This window comes from Pleurodeles waltl, chromosome 9, assembly GCF_031143425.1.
Source record: "Pleurodeles waltl isolate 20211129_DDA chromosome 9, aPleWal1.hap1.20221129, whole genome shotgun sequence".
NCBI classification, from domain to species: domain Eukaryota; kingdom Metazoa; phylum Chordata; class Amphibia; order Caudata; family Salamandridae; genus Pleurodeles; species Pleurodeles waltl.
This window is the reverse complement of record NC_090448.1, coordinates 128,693,887-128,718,142: the sequence shown is the minus strand read 5'-3', so window position 1 is coordinate 128,718,142 and position 24,256 is coordinate 128,693,887.

Sequence of the window (24,256 nt, the reverse complement as noted above, 5' to 3'; positions counted from 1 at the left end):
CGCTGGTCTCAGCTCCTGTCCCCGCCGTGGAGCTCCCCTCTCCCTCCATCCCACTGGTGAATTCAGACTCCGTTGTGTCACCCTCCAGGGCCATGTGGGATGCAGCTCCCTCCTGCTCCCGTGCCACTGCTCCTCCGCCTGATGATGCTAAGGCACACAAAAACAGGGAGACCACAAAAAGGGGGGGAAGACAGAAGAAAGACATGTTGAGTGCATGCAATACCGCTACCGTTGGCGGACACTACAGACACAGAAGCACCCTGCACTACGCCGTGCACTTGGAGTTCCCTAATCAATCACAGGGACATGGGTTACAAGGCTATGCCCGATTGCTGCACACATGGATGTCACAAGAGCCTGACTAGGTGTAGTTGGCTCTGTACACAGGTGGGGTGGGGTGCCACAGGGCCTGCCTTCAGAAGGGACCTTGCCTACTAAACTCGCCCTGGGCTAGGGGAACCCCCAGCCCACCTCCCCCACCCAGACACCTACAATGCACGCTGAATCAGCTGAATGAGAGTGTACTCACCCTCTTGTGGCTGCTATGATGCTCTCAAGCGCCCATCCAACTCCGGGTATGCCACCGCCAGGATCCAGAACATTAGGGGGGGTCATGGTGCGACGGGCACCCCTCCCATGTTGGGAGGCCATCCCCAGCTGGGCCTCCGCCGTCTTCTTGCTCCAGCGGCGAATGTCCTCCCATCTTTTCCGGCAGTGGGTTCTCCGTCTGTGGTAGACCCCCAGGGTCCGGACTTCCTTGGCGATGGCACACCAAATATCCTTCTTCTGGTGGGCGCTGACCTACAGGAATAGTACAGGGGAAAAGGAGAAGATATAACCGTCCGCACCGTCACAGTCATTGGCCCGCATCTCTACCCTTGCCATGACGCACTTGCACTCACCGTTGTTTCATGCATGCCTCATTCTCCCCCCCATCTTTCATTCACACCACTCCAAACAGCCATTGCCCATACAGCATGCTCACAGTGTACTCACCTGTTTGTCTGGAGGACCGTAGAGTAGCGTGTACTGGGGGAGGACCCCATCCACTAGTTTCTCCAACTCCTCTGTGCTGAAGGCAGGGGCCCTTTCCCCAGACACACGAGCCATTGTCTCTTCCAGACTGAGGTCACAGCAGCACTTGCAGTGTAGGCCCTCTCCTGTCGAAGATCAGGTATCAAGTGATTGAACAGAGAGAAAATTATGGTCACGTCCGCGGCAGTGCGCACCTTCAACGCCGGCGTACATCGTCATTGGCTCCTGGGACCCATAGGGTCCAATGTTAACCAATGCAGGATTGCGCCGCGGTCTTCGACCGCCTACCGCGACGGTGTACAACGCCACCGTAGTTACCTCATATCCCCTTGTCCCACTTTACAGGTCAGGCAGCCGCCATTTCAGGGGTCCACATGGCATTATTTTGGACTGCATCACACATATCTAGGCCTTGCTTAAACACTAATACAGCCATATGTCAATTTGCAAACATTTTCTGATTAAGTTGTGTTTACGTACCTCAGAGTTGGTTGACTCTCTGCTCGCTGTTCTCCTCCATAGGCATCGTCCGTTGGGGAAGGTGAGGAGATGGCGGCATCCTCCGGTGTACAGACTGCTGGTGGACCTGTCGACAATGTAGGAACGACATGTGATCATCACCTACAGACTTGATCGTACCACAATACTGGAACTGTGTGCCCAGTTGGAGCCAGACCTGATGTCAGCTATCCGCCATCCCACAGGAATCCCCCCTCTAGTGCAGGTGCTGTCAGTACTCCATTTCCTAGCAAGTGGGTCTTTTCAAACAACAGTGGCCATAGCATCAGGGATGTCCCAGCCTATGTTTTCCAACGTGTTGTCCAGAGTGTTGTCTGCCCTGCTGAAACACATGCGCAGCTACATTGTTATCCCTCAGGTGGAGGATTTGCCTACAGTGAAAGGTGACTTCTATGCCCTGGGACATATCCCCAACATCATAGGTGCCATTGATGGGACACATGTGGCCTTGGTTCTCCCACGCAGGAGTGAACAGGTGTACAGAAACCGGAAGAGTTACCATTCGATGAATGTGCAGATGGTGTGTTTGGCCGACCAGTACATCTCCCATGTGAATGCCAAATTTCCTGTCTCAGTGCATGACGCTTACATTCTGAGGAATAGCAGCATCCCTTATGTGATGGGGCAACTCCAGAGGCACCGTGTGTGGCTATTAGGTGAGGACATGGACCCTATACAGTGTGACTAGGTGTCTGGGTCTGGGGATGTCCCTATGAGTTAGTGTGTGTCTAAAAGTGGTCCCTCGCCATTTATAGGTGACTTTGGTTACCCCAACCTGTCATGGCTACTGACCCATGTGAGGAATCCCAGGACAAGGGCAGAGGAACGCTACAATGAGGCCCATGGGCGAACTAGGAGGATTATAGAGAGGACCTTTGGTCTCCTGATGGCCAGGCTCCCGGTGCCTCCATATGACAGGTGGTTCCCTATTCTACTCACCAAAGAAGGTATGCCTTGTCATTGTGGCCTGCTGTATGCTTCACAACTTGGCTTTGCAACGACAGGTGCCTTTTCTGCAGGAGGATGGTCCAGATGGAGGTGTTGTGGCAGCTGTGGAGCCTGTGGACGGTGAAGACGAGGAAGCAGTAGAAGAGGACATAGACAAAAGAACACAGTGATCCACCAATACTTCCAGTGAGACACAAGTAAGAAGACAACACAGCCTGCTACATGAGATTTAATTCTACTGTCTCTCATCTGTCTGTCATTTTCACCCAGTGTATGGTCACTGAGTTGTCACTTTCCCTTACAATTTCACAGATGTGGGTCCCACTGTGTGAAATCTGCTTTGTTTCCGCATGGACTAGAGCTGTGTGACATAGGTATGTTGACATTACATTGGATATAGCATTTGGCCACAGTTATTGCTAACACACATTTTCATAAGCACAGACTGACTCCAGATTGTTTTGTGATTTAAGGGTGTTTATTTAAGTGCAAAATAGTGGAGGGGGTTGTAAAATGGTCAGGGGTGATGGTGGAGCAATGCCCATGGCAGAGTCCAGTCTATTAGTCTCACAGGTGCATTGTCCAAAGGGGCATAGGAAGTGGAGCTGGGGCAGTTAATGGATGGACAGGGTGACAAAGTGGGACAGAAGGATGACAATCAGGGTGGTCTCATTTCTGGGCGGGGGTCTTGGCATTGTTCTCTGTCTTTGTCCTGGATCTCAGGGACCGCTTGCGGGGTGGTTCTCCATCTGCAGGTGGTGGGGTGCTGGTGTTATGGTCCTGTGGCGGTGCCTCCTGTCAACTAGCGCCGGCAGAGGTGATGGGCAGTTCATCATCCAGGCTAGTGTCAGGGGCTCCTTGTTGTGCCACAGTGTCCCTCCTGGTATTGACGAGTTCCTTCAGCACCCCTACAATGGTGCCCAGGGTGGAACTGATGGATTTGAATTCCTCCCTGAACCCCAAATACTGTTCCTCCTGCAGCCGCTGGGTCTCCTGAAACTTGGCCAGTACAGTTGCCATCGTCTCCTGGGAATGGTGGTAGGCTCCCATGTTGTTGGAGAGGGCCTCGTGGAGAGTGGGTTCCCTGGGCCTGTCCTCCCCTGACGCAAAGCAGCCCTCCAAGTTCCCCTGTTTCCCTGGGCCTCTATCCCTTGAACCGTGTGCCCACTACCACTGCCCCCAGGTCCCTGGTGTTGTTGGGGTGGTGGGTTAGCCTGGGTTCCCTGTAGTGGTGGACACACTGCTGCTTGACGTGTCCTGGGGACAGAGGTATGGGCCAGCTGGGTGGGTGCTGTGCTGGTGTTTCCAGAGGGGGGAGGCTCTGTTGTGGCTTGTGCCAGTGTGAGGGGAACCGACTGTCCCGAGGTCCCAGATGGGCCAGGCTGGTCATCTAGATCCAGTTGGACAGAGCTGCTGTCATCACTGTTGGCCTCTTCTGTGGGTGGAGTGGACATGTCTGGACCCTCCTGTCCAGTGACATTGGGTAGGGGTCCTGCAGGGGTGTAAAAGCATGATTATTGCATCTGTGTGTGCCATGGTGTGCAATGGGTGGGTGACCCTTTAGCCCAGTGCTTGCATTCTTGTGTGGGACCTTGTGTGATAATGGTTTAGGGGGGTGTATGGGTATGTGCAGTGGACATGCTTTGGTGATGGGTGTCCATGCTTTGGTGTTACATGCAGGGCTTGGGTTTGGGATGTGTGGTTTGTGATATTGGGACATACGTGAGGAGTTGGAGTGATGGGGTGAGGGCTAGGGTGGGGATATGTGATGGCATGCAGGTGTGGTGGGGGGATAAGGTAGTAAAGATTTGCCTTACCAGAGTCCATTCCTCCAGCTACTCCTGCAAGGCCCTCAGGATGCTGTATAGCCAAGACCTGCTCCTCCCATGTAGTGAGTTGTGGGGGAGGAGGTGGGGGTCCGCCGCCAGTCCTCTGAACCGCAAGGTGGTGTCTTGGGACCACGGAACGCACCTTCCCCTGTAGGTCGTTCCACCTCTTCCTGATGTCATCCCTAGTTCTTGGGTGCTGTCCCACTGCGTTGACCCTGTTCACGATTCTTCACCATTGCTCCATCTTCCTAGCTATGGTGGTGTGCTGCACCTGTGATCCGAATAGCTGTGGCTCTACCTGGAGGATTTCCTCCACCATGACCCTGAGCTCCTCGTCAGAGAACCTGGGGTGTCTTTGCGGTGCCATGGGGTGGTGTGGGTGATGTGTGGGGTGGTGTGTGTTGTGATGTATGGGGTGATATTTAGAGGTGTATTGTGTGAGGTGCTTGGATGTTGTGTGAGTGATGGTGTAGGGTGCCTGTGGATGCTATTGTTCTTTCTGGTGGTGTCTCTCTCTGGCCTTCTGTCGCCATTGTTGACGTAAGGGTTTGTGGGTGATGTGGGTGTGTGTTTTATATTGTATTGGATGTGTGGGAGTGGTGTGTGTATGTGTAACAGGTGTGTGTATTTCAAATTGTCCAATGTGGCTGTGTTTTGTATATGTGTGTGTATTTTGAGCGCGGCGGTGTGTACCGCCAATGGAATACCACGGTTGAAAGACCGCCGCGTGGATTCGTGGGTCGTGATAGTGTGGGCGTATTCCTGTTGGCGTGACGGTGGAGGTTTTGTTATCGCCAGTTTATCACTGGCCTTTGGTGTGGCGGACTTGTGTGGGTGTCTGGATTTTGGCGGATTCCGATCTGTGGGTCATAATGTCTGTGGCGGAATTCCACGGCCGCGGCGGTGTGTTGGCGGTCTTCTGCTCGGCGGTAAGCGGCTTTTACTGCCAAAGTTGTAATGAGGGCCAATGTCTTTTACCCTTGTGTTATGGAGTGGAGTGGATGTATGTGGTGTGGAGTGGAATTATGTGGGTTTGATTGGAATTGTTGAGGAATTGTGTGGCGTGGAATAGTGTGGTGTGGAGTGGATTAGTGTAGAATTATGTGGCATGGTGTGCAGTGTAATTAGGTGGATAGTTGTCAAGTGGTATTGAGTGTACTGGAATTATGTGGACTGGAATTGTGTGTTATGTAGTGTAATTATGTGGAATGGTATTTTGTGTTGTGGAGTGGTATATAGTGGAGTTTAAGTATGTGCAGCGCTGTTGAATTTTGTGACGTGGAATTCTGTGATGTGGATTGGATGTATTGTGGTGTGTTGTGTAATTTTGTTGTTGAGTTGAATTATGAGGTTTGTTGTCGAATTATGTGGTGTGGAATGGAAATGTGTGGAGTTGAATTGTGTGTATACATCAGTCGAGGTAACAGTAACTCAAACTTTCAAAACTCCGGCCTCTCTCCCTCTTAGCAGCCTTTGCTATTAGTGCTTGCTGCCTGTGCTCGGTGTGTTCACAGACTGGTATCCTAGGAGACTGGGTCACATGCCACAGTGCACCTTGACCATTGAAAAGACAAAGGGAGATACTATTTCCTTAAATAAATTACATTAAAGTTGTGGCTTATTATTAAATGATGACAAAGTAAAAATATAAAAATATAAATGTGCATGTTTCTGGGTAGTTAATAAAGGAAAATAGGTTTTCAAAATATTGCAAATTCAAGCTGCAACAATTTAACATCACTGAAACAAATGTTCTGTTTAGACCGTAAGCGGAGGTAACAGCTTTACCACATGGAACACCATTTTGAATAGAGTATGTAGCGTTGTTTGCATTTAAATCAAACAGCATACTTCCAGCATAGAGGCGAGAGTAGAAGCACTATTTATTTCCTTCCCAATGTGTCGCTTCTCCAACTACCAGGTCGCTTCTTGTAATTTTTTTGTTGTTGCAGTTTTACACAGCACAAACTCGACTGAAAGGTAATGGAGTGCTTTACATGAGCACCAGTTACATTACACAAGAACACATTCATTTTTGGTAAGCACGGGACGATTAAGTTATTTACCCAGAATCACAGGATGTTGAGCCGACACCAAGACTCAAACTCTTCAAAGTTCTAAAGTCGTCAGCTCTGGCCATTCCGCCACACTCTCACCCTCTCAACTTCTTGCATACTGGCTTCATATCAAAGTCCAAAAATTTGTTATTTCGTGTTAGCTTAGTGTTGGAAGAGGAACAGGTGAAACAGTTTACAACCAAGCCTTGCTCAATGTAGACACATTTCCTTCAATCGCGCGGTTACAGTGGAAGCAAACATCACTCAGCAGATGGATGTAATGGGTTTCGTAATAAGCTAGCGCCTTCCATTCTTGATGGCGGTGTCCCAGGAATGGCTTTTCCCATGTGACGCAGGTAAAGTATACCACATGGCAATGTTTCCATTTGCATTAAACACACGCCCTTCAATCGGCCGCGTGCAAGCTCCACTTGTCATGGCACCGCAAACAGGACAACTTTCCCTTCAGCTCTTGGGCATCTGCTGTAAGTTCTTCTCCACGGTTGGTAGAGTTAAAGTGATCTGGATAGCACAGGTAATTTTTAGGTTGCTGCCTACCAGACAGTGTAGCTGTCATTATAATCATAATCCCAATCAAACATTAGCTGCAGCCATTTTCTTATATGACGTTATAGGGGCAAAGTAGCCATATGATTTTTGGGGTCTATATCATCATACATTTTGTATTATTATTAAGCCCTGTGGAAAGTTTCATGCTGGTATCACATTTTGCAAGATTTTAGCGCCTCACTACACAAGTTTGTGTTTACATAGCGGAAGAAGTCACGGGACACATTGAATCACAAGAAGTGCAGCCACTCTACCTGACCCAACAGGCATAAAAAAAAGCGTGAGAATGGAGTGGAGAATCAGTTGTTGGCAGGCTTCACTAAAAAGCAATAGCCTGCTGCTGAGGTGGCAATTATAGGCACTCGTGGTCAACATGGGTGTAAGATTTTGTGGAATGTGGAATCCGGTAGAGGAAATGTGGAATGTGGTTGGAAGGGCACTGTGGAGTGAGAGCTGGACTTTCATTCAACGTGAACCTGTTTCTTTGGTGCTACCGTGATTTCTTGTTTGTAAGCACTGATTTCGGCATGCTGGATCCTCTTTCTTTGAACTTCACAGTCACTTACTTGCTTGCACTTAAGGTACAGTGGTATAATACTCAGTAAAGTCATTTGTTATATGTTGCTTAATTCTCTAGTTTTGCAGAATGGACTGACATCTGGGGAATGTGTGTTTTGGATGCAAGGTGAACTGATACTCCTGAAGGCAGATTAATGTTGCCTTTTTGTTACTGGATACTTTCTTCCTGCTAATTAAGTGGCAAACTTGAAGCCCAACATTGCAAACAAACTCCAAGAACATGCCTAAGTTTTCTGTCAGAACTGCACTTTATGGCGTTTTCCGCACACCGTAATTACCAGATGCAATAACGTCTGCACACTTCATTAAATTTTGGCTGGTCAAACCTGTTAGAATTTAATTGGGAAAAATGAGTATGGTAGTTACAGTGGCATGCAGTCTTTAGTGCAGTAACCTCCAAAATCCACATGTTATTCCCACAAAACACGGCAGAGGTGCCCTTGATAAGAGCGAGATTTTATCTGAGGCAATAAATAACACCTTCCCTTCTAGGGCACCAGTGATCACAGCCAAGTGGCAGAAGTTTTTGGTTTTCTGTGTGTAAAACAATGAATTGTCATATTGATACTTTTAAATAGTTTACCATACGATTTTTATTAATTTATCGTTTTGTTACAGAATGTGATTATTGTAAACAGATATATAAAACCGCTGGAAGATAGTAAGTTGTGTTAGGGCGAGGACAATTCCTTTAACAAACATCTGTTGCCCCCAAATTACAGTGAATAGGGCAAGAGGATATGGTATGAAAGTTCATACAAGCAATCAGGTAGGCAAAAACAATCTGTTAGTGGAAAACTGTGGAGCCCATGGATCCACTGATGGAACTTGTCAGAGATCTGGCTGGGGAAGCACTTTACATTTATTTCCTGGCTATGCAGCCTAAGACAGAGATGCTGGCTCTTCACCCAGTGACTGATTTAGCTTTTTTGTCAAAGTGGGCGGCCAGCGCTCGGTATTGAGTATAAGACCTCAGTAATCCATGTGCACTAGATTAGATAGGGATCAGAGGTGGTGAGCACTTCTTTCCCACTGAGACATCAGTCTCTTGCAATTCTCCACCCACCATCTTAAGGGGTGCAACTGCAGTCTTGAGACACCTGGCCCATAGATGCCCCACAAGTGTTTTATGTCCTCTGTCCTCTCCATCCATCTTGCTGATGACAGTAACGTAGTTTCACACTGGGCCTTGACCCCACCCTGTGTCACGCCTGCAGTGACTCCTCCTTTTGTAGGGCTATGCCCAAACTCCACAGCTTTGCCATGGTTGCCCTGTCTCTTACCCATTCCCAGATCACTCCTCAGACTGCTTTCAATGTAGTGTGTTACTCTGTCCTGCCAAGAGTGAGCCTATATTGTTGAAGCTCATGTATTACCTGCTCTGTTGTTCTAACAGAAGCACAAAGATTTGGTAACTGTACTTTGTGTGTGTGGAAAGCTCCCAGTCCTGATGCTCTTGTGGTCCTTTCTTTTGTCAGTGTGACAGACGTCTTCACTGCTGACACCTGTGACATACCTGTTCTGTTTGTACATACTGAACTTGCAGTGCTGATGCCTATGGGGCAACTATTCTGAGACAGAGGGAAGCTTACAGTTCCGATACTAATGTAGTACTTGTCAGGTGTGTTTGTGAGTGAAACCTGCAGTGCTACTGCTTGTGCTATGCCAGTTCTGCGTGTGTGAGGGCAGATTGCACTCTTCTATACTTATGTGGTACCTTTTATTTTTGTAAAATAGTGAAACGTGCGCAGCTGATGCTCAAACACTTCCTATTATTTGTGTGCAAGTACAGCTTGCTCTGCAAATGCCAATGTGCTGCCTTACCATGTGTATAAGGGAAGCTTTCCGGGTGTGTGTGCTTGCATGAATGTGTGTCACTTATATTGTGGCTGCTGGCACCTTTCACGTTCTGTATTTGTGAGGTAAGCTTGCATTGGTGATGCCCCTTGTGAGAAAGTGAATCACTAGTTTAAGTGGATGGTAGTCCTCTTACAGTAATAATGGCATTGTGCCTTACTAGGCCAGTTAGGTCGAAATAATTTAAACCCAAGCGCAACCCTTGGTAGCTGGAGCACGCACAGTCATGCTTAACTCAGGTGAAAAGTGTAAAGCATTTATCAGTACAAAACCAGATAAAAATGAGAAAACACAACACAATAAAAATCCCACTCCAATTTATCAAAATAGAGGAAAAATCAACAAGCAAGTAGATACTAAAATGGCAAAAATAAGATTAAAAAACAGCAGATATGATTTTTCAAAGTTTAAATGTTACTAGCGCATAGTTCAAAGTGCCAACCAGGGGTATTTGGTTGCACTAGACCGGGTCACGTTAAACGTTAAGGCTGGCAGCAATGGAGTGCAGGTCAGATACAGGGACCAGATTCTGTACTATAGAATATTTTTACCTTCTAACTTAGAAACTTTTTCAGAAGTCGAAAATCCAAAGCTATACAAGGCAACAGGCTGTGACTGAGATTGATTCCCTGAGGCCAGATACCCGTCGGATGAAGTCCTTGTGAAACCGTTGACTTTTGGCAAGAAAGCTCAGAGGGGGAGAAATTCGAAATTCATGCCCAGGGAGGTCCCTCACTGGCCAGATACTATAATCAAAATGTATTTGCATAGTTAATAAAAACTGTTGCAACAGTTTAAAAAACAATAACATTTCTTACTGGTTTAACCACATATATTCAAATTAAATACAATTAGGAAAAGTGCCTGGAGTAAAAAAGAGAAGACGTTTATGCATAAAATGACCAAAACAGTCCTATTTATTTTGTGAACTGAGAATGCCTTAATGAGCCCAAACAATTCTTCTCTATTTCCTTACATTTGTTTATAAGAAAGGCCTAATCTTAGAGCTCAATCTATTTACAATACATACTGACCCTTTTTAATTTTAAAATACTTGCCCACCTTGCCCATGCTCTATCCCAGCACCATGAAGCTTTTTCTCCCTCTGCCACCTTAGGTTCAGTTGCTGGTCAGATACCTTCAGCACCTTTTCTCATTGAATATCTCTACCTTTGGGCCAGGAAACCTTTTTGGAAGTCAGACTTTTTGAGCAGGGCCAACACGGAAATTGATTCAGACTGGCAATGTAATGTCGGTGGCTGCAGCTCCTATTAATTTGAGACCTTGGTGCACTTGGTCATGCACATCTAGTACGTATCTACAAAGCAACATGCAGATGGCTACTACACCCTTTTCCCTACACTGCTCACTAGATTCCATAATACCAAAACACATGGAGTAGAAAGTTAATGCTCACACTCCACATCAAAAACAACTCACATGTGGAGAATTTAAACTCAACCTGTCTTGCAGGACTATGCAGTCAGCACACCACAACCATTATCATAAACTGCAATTCCTAAAGAAAAGAAGTAAGCCTTTGCGGAATAGCTTAAGTAATCAGAGTAATGTCAGTAATTCTGCTTTACTCTTTGGCACCAAATTACAGATACTAATGTGATTACTCCAGTTTGCATAATTAAAAGTAATTTGGTGGGGAAAATCCTACCAGAAGAGCATATTTAGTGAACATGAGAGGCTGTTCATACTGTTCTTAATGTTCTGTTGCACTTAGTGCTATTTTCTTGGGAAGAAAATGCATCCTCATGTCCATTTTGGGTACTAGGATGCATTTTGCATTAAGAAACCAACACTAAATGTTGGGAGTCAGATGGAGAAAACCCTACCCCAAGTACACATTTAGCAAGCGCACGCAGCTGCTTGCACTTGCTATTCATGTTCTGTTGCATGAAGCGATGTTACTTATCGCAAAATCCATTTTGGACATGAGGAGGCATTTTGCACTAGGAAAATAGCACTAGATGCAGAATTACTTTACTTGCATATTTCTGCGTAATCTCACAGACATTTTGGGCATTGCTGTGTGATTATGCTACACCGAATTGCACAAGTTATGCCCACACCTAACCTGAAGTCATCTTACACAGAAACTTAATAACCTAGCATATGCATTACTAATAAGATGTACATGCCATATGTAATAGGCAATTATTATGATCCAAACGGTTTCCCAACCAATGATCCTCACAGTTACTGGAAACAAGGCACAATTCTTAACAGAAGCATATAGAATAAGGAAGACTCCATAAATGAAAATAACCTCACTAATTAATAACCTGAATATCATATGTCAACACCACAACTGAACAATGTCACACAGGCGATACTTTGACTTTTCATGACTTTAGGGCAGAGTATACCCTTAAACAACACTTTCTCATTTCTAACACCAATATCCTTCGAGATAGTCCTAATTCTCTTCCAAAATACACTCCAGAGGGCTCCAGACTTATTGCAATAAAAACATCAACTTACTTACCTCCTTCATGATGTCAAAGTCAACATAGGCACACCTGGGACCTTCAAGACACTGTTTCTCAGTATATAATAAATAAATACTGTTGTCTGTTCTTTTTATCCTTTCTCTTTCTCAAGTGTATCTATGAAAGTGTAGCCGTTCCCTTGCTACTCTTATTCACAACCTCAGTGTTCAAATTTGCAATCTACTGTACCTTGAATGGCTTAAAAGGACCATGTTGCAATCTGTGTGTCATGTCATTAACTATACAATAATAGCTGGAAAAAAGTCAACATAGCCGAGACATTGGTGAAACTCTCTCTGGAGCAAGTTACACTGCCCACAAATACCACACATTTTCCTTTCAGTGCCAACTGACTCACACTGGAGAGAACAATCCTCATTTACCTAATACTGTGCATTATTACAAAACCTCTGTCCTTCTCCTTGACTACTTCACTAGCAGGAGTTGCGCCATCTCCTCTGGATTCTCCACTCTAGTTGCCATTAAAAATGTCTGCCTGAAGTCCCATCCCAGAATTTTGCTTACTGTAAAGGACATTTTCTGCATTTTCACAGTGTCTGCAAAGCACCATCCCCACAGAGCTGTCCTTATAACACTGTCTCCAATGCTTTCCTTAAGTTTAAAGGAAACTCCTAGACACATCATCTCAGTTTATATCTCCTTTCAACTAGCTCCTTGTCCTTGCCAGACATTGCCCACTCTCCTCACCGGGCTCCTCTTGCCCAGCACCTTGAGGGTAGATTTGTGGGTGGGAGGGCTCAAAATAGTCCTCCATTTTAACACAGTCATCTTCCTTCTCATGTCATGCCTTCCTCTCTGCCAAAAATGGATCCCAACTGCTGCCATAATCTTGTTGCATAGAATACAGCTCAGAGCTGTAGTGACCACAGCTCTTTCCTGCACATTTCCGGACCAACTGTCTTTGTCTTGGGTGCCCATAGCACTTATACACTTATACTCATAGTTTCCACTCTTGTTGAGTGATCTTGATGGTACTTGGGCGTGATTGACACCGTCCTTATCTCCCTGATTATCTCTTCTATCAGTGCGGGAAATCGCACCAAGTTATCGACCACCTCTTTACACGTACAAATGGTGAAGTCATTGTCGTTCCTTCTCTTGAACCTTGTTTATTAGGGCATTTGACTTCTCCATTTCCCATCAATGTCTGAGACGAAGATGGCCAGTGTTTTAAGCAAGTCAACTTGGTTATCCATTTTATTAGCATGATGGTTTATTGCCTCCGCTGTGGCTTGCATTGTGTTTTATACTGCCCTCCAAAGACCACTGGACGGATTGTTGGAGTCAGTAACTGATTTCACAGCCTCCATTATTGGCTCTAGGGTCTTTTTTGAAGAACTCAATATGGATATTTTTCTTGGGCTGACTAGATACACAGTAACAGTTGAGGATTCACATTAACTCCTATAGGTCACTCCTGATTGACTGGGGACAGTGGCTGTAGCCTGACCACATGCATCCTGGTAGGTAGGAAATGAGCTATACTATAGCTCAAACTGTGCTCAACTGTTTATTGAGTCTATTACTGTGTCCTCTATTGTGGGCGAAGCAGCAGTGGGGAACGACGCTGATCTCGAGGTTTGTGCGCAGTGACAGAAGGAGGCACAGCCTTCCAGTAGGGTTGTTGTTGAAATGACAACTGTAATTACTCCCCACCACTTATTTGCGGACCCATGTCCCTCGCCTGACTCCCATATCTCCACCTCTGTATCTATCTTTATCAGACTTCCTCTGGATCTAAGAAGCACGTAGTCTTGCCCTTTTTAGCTTTTTGAAGTTCTTTAAGTTCACAAGCGGCACCGCATCCCCCTGTCTTAAGTCCTGAAATGGTCTGGGCGGGGGGGGAGGGGCACGAGCACGCTATGCCAGAAGTCAACTGCTGGTGTAAAAGAAATTCAGCTACGATGCCTGTCGTGCAGTTTCCAGTTAAGGTGCCTCACTGCGATCTTCCTGTTATATAAAAACTGGTTCAGCCTCCAAGCTGCCAGGCTGGACCGCCACCCCCCCAACATAGTTCTCTTGGGGAGGGGGGGCATGAGTACACAATGCGTTGAGTTAATTGAGCAACTTAGTAGAGCTGCCTAGTTGAATACTTGATGGAAAGACCAGGGTGCAGGGGCACGGGGCACACGTATATAGAAGGCTCCAAGAACTCCAGAGGCTCCAGGGCTGCTGAGGTTGCAGCCACGGGCAGAGCAATGCAGCCTTGCCCGAGCAAGCTGAACTGGCCTAATGCCAGCCGCCTCCACGTACAGCAATCCGCCTACAGCCTAATGCTTCCTACCTGCCCCAGCCGTCCCAGCCACCACTACACAAAACCATTGCCCCCGTCTCGCCTGGCTCAGCTGTGGCCACTCACTTGTGCTGCACCAGTCAGCAAGTTCCTGTCTTCGGTCAGACCAACAGGTATGACAGGCCCCAGAAGCCACCAGCCGGTACACCAACAATCCACCGCCCCCTGCGACTGCAACTGCCTGAAACCAGGAGGGTGATGAAATGACCTGGCCCCGATCCGTGGCCTCCAACGGGCAGGTAAAGAGGTCAGATGGGGGTGCAGTTGGGCGGGCGGAAACACAGCACTGCGAAGCGCCGCACAGGCTGAAATCCCGCGAACACAGGACAAAATGGGGTCAAGCAGGCACAGCACGGCAGCGTGGCCTGGCAGGCCCAGCAGTCGAACACAGCAGCCAGAGTTCCTCCCTTCCTATCTACAGCTTCCTGGCAGCATGGAAGGTGCATCTACGTCATCTCCTGGTCTACTGCAGCACTAATAGAGAAGCAGCAAGGCCACCGTCAGGAATTTCAGGAACAGGAAACAAACAGACCAACAACCTGACAACCTTAGCTGGGCATACAGCTGGGGCAATCTGTGGTGGTGGCACAAGTCGGAACCTAGACCAATGGGCTCGAAAGTGGAGTCTGCATTGTTCCCAAACAGGTGAGTTTCATCAAAGGGCATGTCCATGAGAGGCAACTGGATATTGCCTGAAAAGCCAGTTGACCGCAGCATAGTGGCAAATGGTACACTGAAGCCAATGGTAGGTGGAGTCAGAACTGAAGCTGGAGGCAGCCCTCTGGTGGACTCAGAGTGTCCAACTGTCACTGACGGTGAACTCGCCGGCTCAATTCCAGGTGCAGAACCTCTCAGCTCCATGGGGCCTGCAGGCACATCAGAGAGAGTCAGTAAGGATTTAAAGAGTTAGAGCATGGCCTTGAGCAACTCTTTGATCTGTTTTGGACTGGCAGGCAGCCACGGAAACTCCAAGTTGTACCTGGACAAATTAAGGGATACACTCCGAAATGAACAACTTTGGGAGCAAGATCGAGAAGTATGGTGCCACTCATGCCTTCTCAGTAAAGTGTGAGTGGTGGGAAGGGGCCAAAACACACTTACATTTCTTCTGTTTTTTCTTCAACTTAGCTAGCGACTTTGATTGAGAAGAGTGAGCCCTGGAATTACTTCTGTGACTTCTGGGCCCTATGGGCCCAGGCATAAACGTTCAACTTGGACCGTTCTTGTCATTGAGTTGTCTAGTACTTGGTGATGTACAGTTTCACCTTATGGTCTTGTATGACCTTTAGGTTCATTGACACACATTCACTGCAGGTCTTAGAGTCATGACGTGACCCCAGGCACCACAAGCATGTCTGATGAGGATCTCTCACAAACATTTGTTTGTGAAAGTCCTTACTGGGTTTAAAAACTGTTGTTTGGGAGGTGACAATTACCTTTCACACTGAAAACTGAATTTTAAAGTGAAGTAAACGTCTTAAAGAAAGAAAGTTAGCCACAGGTTCATGTCTGTGGAGCAATATAAATTAACTGACATCAGCATGCAGGAGTGGTGCCTATATAGGCTCTGCACATTATTTCTGAAGTGGAACAGTGTCAGTGCAGAGCCACATGGCTCCACCTTCTGGCACCCAGAAGTGCTGCTGAAAAGTTTCAGTCCAGTCTGACAGAATATTCAAAAGGTGAGGAATATGCAACTAGAAATCTCTATCAGAAGGCTGGAGCAATAGAGGTTACCCAGTGAATTTATCAGGTGGCACCAAAGTGCTAGGAACTCCATTGTTCATGCCTGTATCAGTTTGGATACTGGAGTTTAAAGCTGCTCCATTTCTTAGCTGTACTATCTTCACTATAAGGCATAATGGTAGTATTAGTTGAGAGAAACACTAGCACATTTATTCAATGTATCAGGAAAGCTCTTCCTTGTATAGCAGTTTCTAGCCTTGACCTGTAACAGACTGATGGCAGAATGTATTTTGGAGTGGATACATATCCTGGTAAACTGACAGGAGCTGAGTTTAGAGGTTAATTGCCCAAAAGGAAGTAACTGACAATCTCAAAGGTTCACCTGTTCTGACCAAGTCATTGAATACAAGGGGGGAGGAAGCACACTGCCTCTCATCTCAGCACAGTTCACCCTATTGTATTCTGGTAAATACAGTACCCTTACTTCAAAGTTGCTGTAGTTTTTCACCAAAGTTGATGCAGGAAGTCCTGTTATTTCTAGACATGTGTTTCTGGGTTTAGCCCTTCATCAGTAGAGAGCAGAAGTAGTACTGAGCAGAGAAAAGTCATCTGGGGTTGCTGAAATGCTGCCCAAGTCTTCACAGGACACAGTACAACTCCACAGCCACAGAGGTGCATTCCAGGTGAGCTCATCAAATCAAACAATAGCTACTCTCTGATCAAAGCAGAGTACTCAAAGAAGACCATGATGACTTCACCAAGCTCATACCGGAGAACAAAATTAATTAGGTAAAAATTCCCTTCCTGCTGAATATGCTGAATTTACCTGCATGCAAAGAAAGTGTCCTCTACAAATGTAAAAATGTATGTATACATGCATGGGGTAAAAAACCCATTTGAAATGCAAGGGTTATTTCCATCGAATGATCATTCATAACAACTGCAAATTCGCTTTCAATGTGGATGAGGTCTGGACAGCGCCTGGTTGTGGATGACTCATGAATTACTGATCTGCTGTGAAAACAGGCCTTCCACAGGTCCTTTGTCAATTAATTACTAGGGTCACAGCCTCTGAAATAAAATACATCAAAAACCTGGTTGCTGAACTCTAGCAGCCTTAAAACATTAAAAGATCATCAAACTGGACTCCACATTGATGGCCCCTGAAACTTGTGTCAGAGCACTTCAGGGGAATATCATTCAACCTCCTGAAAAAAGCAGAAGAGACTGACAACCTTCTGTAATAAGATATAATTGAAATGCTGAATATACCATTCACTGAGTGTCTCCCATTATTTCTATGCACAAGTTACAATTTAGATACACAATCTGTATATGTGTGGACACCCACTAGCTGAACCTTGAGGTACAAAGAGAGTGCCATCTGACTCCATGCCCTGAAAACACGAACCGCAAGTTGAATGTGGGGTAGATTTATGTGAGTAGATTGGGGTAGGGTGGGGTTGACTGGCGTGGGTAGATTGTGGTAGGGTGGTGTAGATCTGGGCATGGAAACTGGGGCTGAGGAGACTGGGGCAGAGGAAACTGGAGAGGGAGGACTGGGGATGATTGAGGTAGATTGGGGTGCTGTAGATTGTAGCAGGTTGGGGTAGATTGAGGCGGGATAGCTTGCGGTAGGGGTGACTGGAATGAATATGGTAGATTGGGGTAGGCTGAGTAGGTTACATTGGAGGGCGGTACATTGGAGTAGGTTAGACTGGGGTAGATGGTAGTAGTTTGAAGTGGGTAAATTGGGGTAAATTGAAGAGGGGTAGATTACAGTGTGGTGGATTGGACTGGGGTAGGTCAGTGTAAATTGTAGTGCAGTAGTTTGAAGTGAGGTAGACTGAGGTGAGGTAGATTGAGGTAAATGGGAGTCGGGGCATTGCAGTGGGGTAGATTGGAGTGGGGAAATATTGGCAGATTGAGGTAGGGTAGGTTGAGGTAGATTTTAGATTGGGTGACTGAATTAGTTGGAGGGAGCTAGGTTGAAGTAGCTTAGAGTTGGGTATACTGGGGAAGATTGGAGGGGTAGATTGGGGCAAACTGGAGTAGGTACATTGTGGTAGGTTGTTGTTGGGTAGACTTAAGTGGGATAGAGTGGGGTACATTGAAGTGGGGTAGATTGGAGAATATTGGAGTGGGGTAGATTGAAGTGGGGTAGATTAGGGTTAATTAGACTGGGGGTAGACTCGAGTGGCATAGACAGAGTAGAATGATGGGGTTAGATTGAGGTAGGTTGTGTGTTGTAGATTTGGTTGGAGTACATTGGGGCGAGGTAGACTGGTATGGGGTAGATTGGAGTAGGGTAGGTTGGGGTAGATTGGGAGGGTTAGATTGGTGTGGGCAGACTGGGGTGAGGTAGATTGCGGCAAATTGGGGCAGATTGTGGTAGATTGGGGTGGGGTAGATTGGTGTAGAATTGCTGGAGTACATTGGGGTGTGGTAGACTGGAGTGGGGTAGATTGGAGTAAATTGGAGTGAGGTAGATTGGAGTGAGATAGATGGGATATACTGGGGTTGAGTAGTTTGGAGCAAGCTAGGTTGGAATGGGCTAGATTGGAGCGGGGTAGATTGAAGCGGAGTAGGCTGTAGTAGATTGGGGTTCAGCTAGATTGTAGTGATGAAGATTGGGTGGGATGATTGGGTGGGTAGTTGGAGGTGGGGTAGATTGTGGTGGGCAGATTCAGGAGGGGTGGATTGGGGTGATGCAGATTGAGGTAGAATGTGGTGGGGTAGATTGAAGAAGGGTAGACTGGAGCAGACTAGGGTAGATTGGGTGAGGCATATTGGGGTGGGGTGGGGTAGATTGAGGTGGGGCAGATTGGGACGGGATAAATTGGCGTGGGGTAGTGTGGTGCAGATTAAGGTAGACTGGAGTGAGGTGGACTAGATTGGGGTAAATTGGAGTGGGGTAGATGTGGGTAGATTGGAGTGGGTTAGATTAGGTGAGGTAGATTGGAGTAGGTTAGATTGGAGTAGGGTAGAATGGGTAGATTGGGGCAGACTGGAGTGGGGTGGAGTGGGGTAACACAAATGGAATACTGAAAAATTATGGGGCATATTTACAAGCCCCTATCCCCTTCCTGAGTCACATTAGCATCATTTTTTGTTATGATAATGTGGGGTTATAAAGGCCTTTTAGGCATGCCGTATTTACAAAGTGGCACAATGCTTGCATTGTGCCACTTTGCACCCTCTTGCGCCACATTATGCCTGAGTCAGGCATAATGTATGCAAGAAGTTGGGGGGGGGTTTCCGGTGTTAGGAGGCCCGCAAAAATGGCCTAGTGAAATCTACAAGATTTTGCTGCGCCATTTTTGGCGTAATGTTTTTAACACCTGCTAAGAGCAGGCATTAAAATGATGCACCCATATTAACCTATATGCCTTCTTGCACTTTGCTGCCCTAGCGTCAACATTTTTGATGCATATGCTGCAAAGCGCCACAATAGTGTAACAAATTCTGACGCTATTGGCCTAACGACCACCTGGTGCACCATATCGTAAATACGACGAACCCATCATGTCGTTAGGTGGGGCAGGGCCAACACAAGAAAGCTGACGCCAGATTCTTGTAAATATGCCCCTATATTTCACTGCTTATCAGCTTAATTTCTCACTAGTCCCTAACTGCAATATCGAGAGAGCCGTTCCAGGGTTCATTTGAATGCCCAAAATACCATGGGCTCAAATTGTCAGTTTAAACTGCTTCCTCTTTTTTTACATTTTCTTGGATTGCAAGGTAAAAAAAAAGAAAAAAGAAAAATGTTAACAAAATAATGGTCCATTATCAATAAGTAAAAAATATATCCAATTGATTGTTTTATTTCAATTAGCGTGCTGTTTACTAATACCCATTTGAAGACGGGCGAGAAATGTTAATAATACATTATTAAGTAGGTGGACATTATGCATCAAATGTTTGTTTAGATTGAGGTTCTAGGAGGTAACTGTGGTGCTCAAATGCCACCTCCTCTTCCAAATCCTAAAAGCACCACACAACCTGGTAGGCAGATCTTTGCCATCTCCCATATCTTTTATGAAAAGCTGTGGCCTTTACTGAATCTCAACCTTCCTGGAAAGAGCAGGGATTGCCATAGCCCAAGCCCCTACGGGTGAGTTGGTTGTGGGTGGAGACTTCACTGGTGATATAGGTCAGCAACTCAACAGACCGCAAACCTCTACATGGACTCATAGGAGTCCTTCTGCTCTTGCGGATTTTGCAAGGTCCATGGGCCAGGGCGACCCTTGGTATTTTTCACAGCCTAATTAACAACAGTTTGATTTTCTCTGGGGCTCACACATCCTTTTTTTGCCTACAGTACATTATAATGCCACTCCTAACTATTGACTCTACATGGATACACATTCTCTTGCCAGATGCCTGCTGCATCATCCCTCAATGACACTCACACTTGACCTTGGTAGGCAGAGGTAACAGGCATGATGGAGACTTGGGGCCACATGTACCAAAAAATGTGTTTGCTATTTCCTAATGGCATTTTTTTGCGATTCACAGCCAGGAAATCGCAAACAGTGATGCACTGTGTCCCAAGCACATTTAGAGATTCCCAGTGGGTAGCAAATGGACCTACCTCATCAATATTCATGAGGCAGGTTGCAATTTGCAACCCATTGGGAATGGCCAAATACTACAGGAATGGTGGTTTGCTGGGCTCAGCAGACCACCATGTCTGTGATTTATTTTTAAATAAAGATTTTTTTTAAATGCAGCCCTTTTTCATTAAAGGGAAACAGAATGTGTTTCCAAAAGAAAACCGAAATGTTTTCCTCTCATTTTTAAAACATTTTGTCACCCACATTCACAAAGAGGAGGGAGTCCCTTGTGCCCCCTTTCCATTTGCGAATGGGTTTCCACTAATTTGAAATTGGTGCTAACCTGTGAACGTTTTCACTGCATTTCGGTCCCAAACCATTCTTACATCCCACTGCGAATCGTTATTAAGAAGGGACACCCTGAACATGCCCCTTTCTAATACCAAATTGCAAAACCCAAATTGGAATTTGGTAACAAGTTACCAAATCGCACTTTGGCTTTTGTACATTCCAAAAAGCATTTTCCCAGTCACAAATTGGCTGCTTCAGCAAATTGGCCAGTTTGTGACTGGAAAAAAGCTTTGTACACATGGCCCTTAGTGGATCATGGCAGGCTGAAAGAAAAATACAATGCTCAGCTGGTAACAGGCATTGACACTCAACCACAAAGCCTTTGGTGGAATGGTTCCACCACTTGCCCAAATGTAGGATTTAACTGGACAAGATGAGGACAGTCTGTCCCTCTGTGCAGGCGATGTCCTTTTTTACCTACAATATCCTGCCTTACCTTGTCGACGAGCCCTTCAATTGTTACAGACATGCAGCAAATTTTAGGCCTTCATCTTTAATACAGCCAATTCAGTGGTCTACACAATCAAAGGAATTACACCAGTGATGCACTGAACCTCTAGTCTTAAGATTTGCGACCAGTGGATTTACATGCTTTGAGCACTGAGGACAGAGTAGCAGGGAAACTTGGGCTCAATGCTGTACAGTCTCCTGAAAGACGTCTTATACTGGTCCCGTTCTGGCTATCTTTGATAGGGCAAGCCACCATAATCAAAACTGTGTCACTCCTTCAAATGTGGTACCAACCACATAATTATTGCCAAAGCTTTGCTATAACTTCTTTAAATGACTCAATGCCATGTTGAGACAATACACAATCCCAGGTTGGCCATTCGTAAATGCATGAAGTCCCCACATGATTTTAACTTGGATATGGGTGACATTCTATCATACCAGTCCTCCCAAATGGTGCTTATCAACAGCTGAAAATGCAGTCCCCACCTCAGATCCCAGTGGTGGTCCATTGGCTATTCACATACTCTGCACCCTTTATAGAGGGGCAACCCTCCAGTCTCTTGCCACTGACTTCCAAGAAAATTTGGTTGTAGAATAATACATTGCAGGCCATCGAATGGGATAGATGTCTCACACGTGAATCTCTCCTTTTGATGTACATATGCAGGCCCCGGACTGCCCTCTTAAACACCAGAAAATATGTGACTCCTGCATATCCTACAAAGACATTATGAAATGACTGATGCAGAGGGCATGGATAAGGAGTGGAGGATAGCCAGTGAAAATGTGTGTGTGTGACCTGCCTATTCTTAGGGTGCCAGAGTCAGTACTGATTTGACTACATGAATACTCTGGTTCAAAGAATATGCTGTGTGACCGTGCAAGGTTTAGGGTGTGTGAAACTAGTGTATTGTCACATAAGGCAAAATTTCTGATAAATTATAATGAAATTTCACATTTAGGGCCACATGTACGAATGTTAGGTTTTGCAACTTGCAAATTGCTAGTCATAGCGAGTCGCAAACCTGATGTACAACGGTGTCAATTACACTGTTTGCGATTCCCAAAGGGGTCACAAATGACCTACATCATAAATATTCATGAGGTAGGTCGCAATTTGCGACCCCATTGGGAATGTCCGCCCTCACAGGGATGGTGGCCTGTTGGGGACAGCAGACCACCATGCATGTGACTGCTTTTAGATAAAGCAGATTTCTTTTTTAAATGCAGCCCGTTTTCCTTAGTGAAAACAGACTGCATTTCAAAAACAAAAATGAAAAGTTTTCTTTTAATTTTTTCAGACCAGGCAGTGGTCCTTGGAACCACTACCGGCTCTGAAATGTTTTTCCGCTACCATTTACAAAGGTGAAGGGCTCCTCTGGGATGCCTTCCCATTTGCAAATGGGTTTGCACCAATTTGCAACTGGTGCTAACTGCGATTGTTTTGTGACCGGATTCACGGTCACAAAACAATCGTACATCGCACTGTGACTTGCAATTAGAAAGGGAACGACTCGTAAACCTATTTTGCGATTCGGTAAATAGATTACCGAATTGCAAAATAGGGTCTGTACATACCAAAATGTTTTTTCCCTGTTGCAAACTACCCGAAAAATGGTACGTACATTTGGCCCTTAGTCCTATATTTTAACATGAAATGTGCTCATTCTGGCGTTTTGGCAAAAAAGGATGCATTTCATGATGAAAAAAAGCAATAAAAACAGCTGTTTGTGTTCTGGTCATTTGCGTTGTTCCCATGTGTTAGGCCTGGCAGCTTTTTGGCATGTCTTCCCTGTCTTTTTGCCTTCTGACCTCCTGTTTTTATGGTATTTGGACTCTGTTTCTGCTGGTTTATGGTCTCTGCACACTTTACCACTCCTAATCAGTGCTAAAGTGCAAGTGCTCCCCATATAAATTGTATTGGTCATTGGTTTATCCATGATTGGCATATGTGATTTACTCTTCCATCCACATGAGTAGCCCTGTGAAGATGTCTCAGATCTACCACTGCAGTGTCTGTGTGTGCAGTTCTAAACTGCCAATTGGACCTGGAAAGTGCACCCACTTGCCAGGTCCAGACCTTTGCTTTTACTACATATAAGGCACCCCTAAGGTAGGCCATAGGTAGCCCATGGGCAGGGTGCAGTGTATTTAGAAGGTAGGATATGTACTGGTGTGTTTTACATGTCCTAACATTGAAATACTGCCAAATTATTTTTTCACTGTTGCAAGGCCTATCTCTCTCATAGGTTAACATGGGGGCTGCCTTTAATTAACTTTTTAAGTGCTGTTTCCCTTTGAGAGCAGGCTGAGATGTGGAGTTTGGGGTCTCTGAACTCACAATTTAAAATTCATCTGTTAGGTAAGTTGTTTTTTAAATTACCTGTTTGAAAATGCCACGTTTAGAAAGTGGGCATTTTCTTGCCTAAGTCATTCTGTGCCTCTGCCTGCCTTGTGTATTCAACGACTGGATCAGGCTGACGGTTGGGCTGTTGTGAATTACCTCTAGACAGTGACACAAAGGGAGCAGGGTTGTAGCTTTCATATCCTGATGGGCCATCTGGGCTGGAGTTGAGGGAGGAGTGGTCACTTACACCTGGAAGGGCCGTGCCAGCCCTCACACAGTGCAGTCTCCCACCCCTCGGAGTGTGTCTGAGGCCATGTCTGGGCAAGGCAGCATCTTGTGAACAACAGAGACTTCCCTTTAAAGTACGCCTACTTCAAAGGCAGAAAGGGGTATAAGTAGTGGACCCAGACCCCAAATTTTTAGAATGTTTCTGGATCAAGAGGAACCTCTGCCAAGGAGAAGAGCTGAAGAGCTGCAGGAAGTGTACTGCCCCTGTGCTGTGTGTGCTTTGCTGAGTTGGCCTGCAGCTGCTGCTTTTGCATTAAAAGAGTGCAAAGGGTGAACTTTGCTGTGTATCCTGCTTGAGAAAGTTCTCCAAGGGCTTGGAGTAGAGCTTGCCTCCTGTTGGAAGACTCAGGGACATTAAAG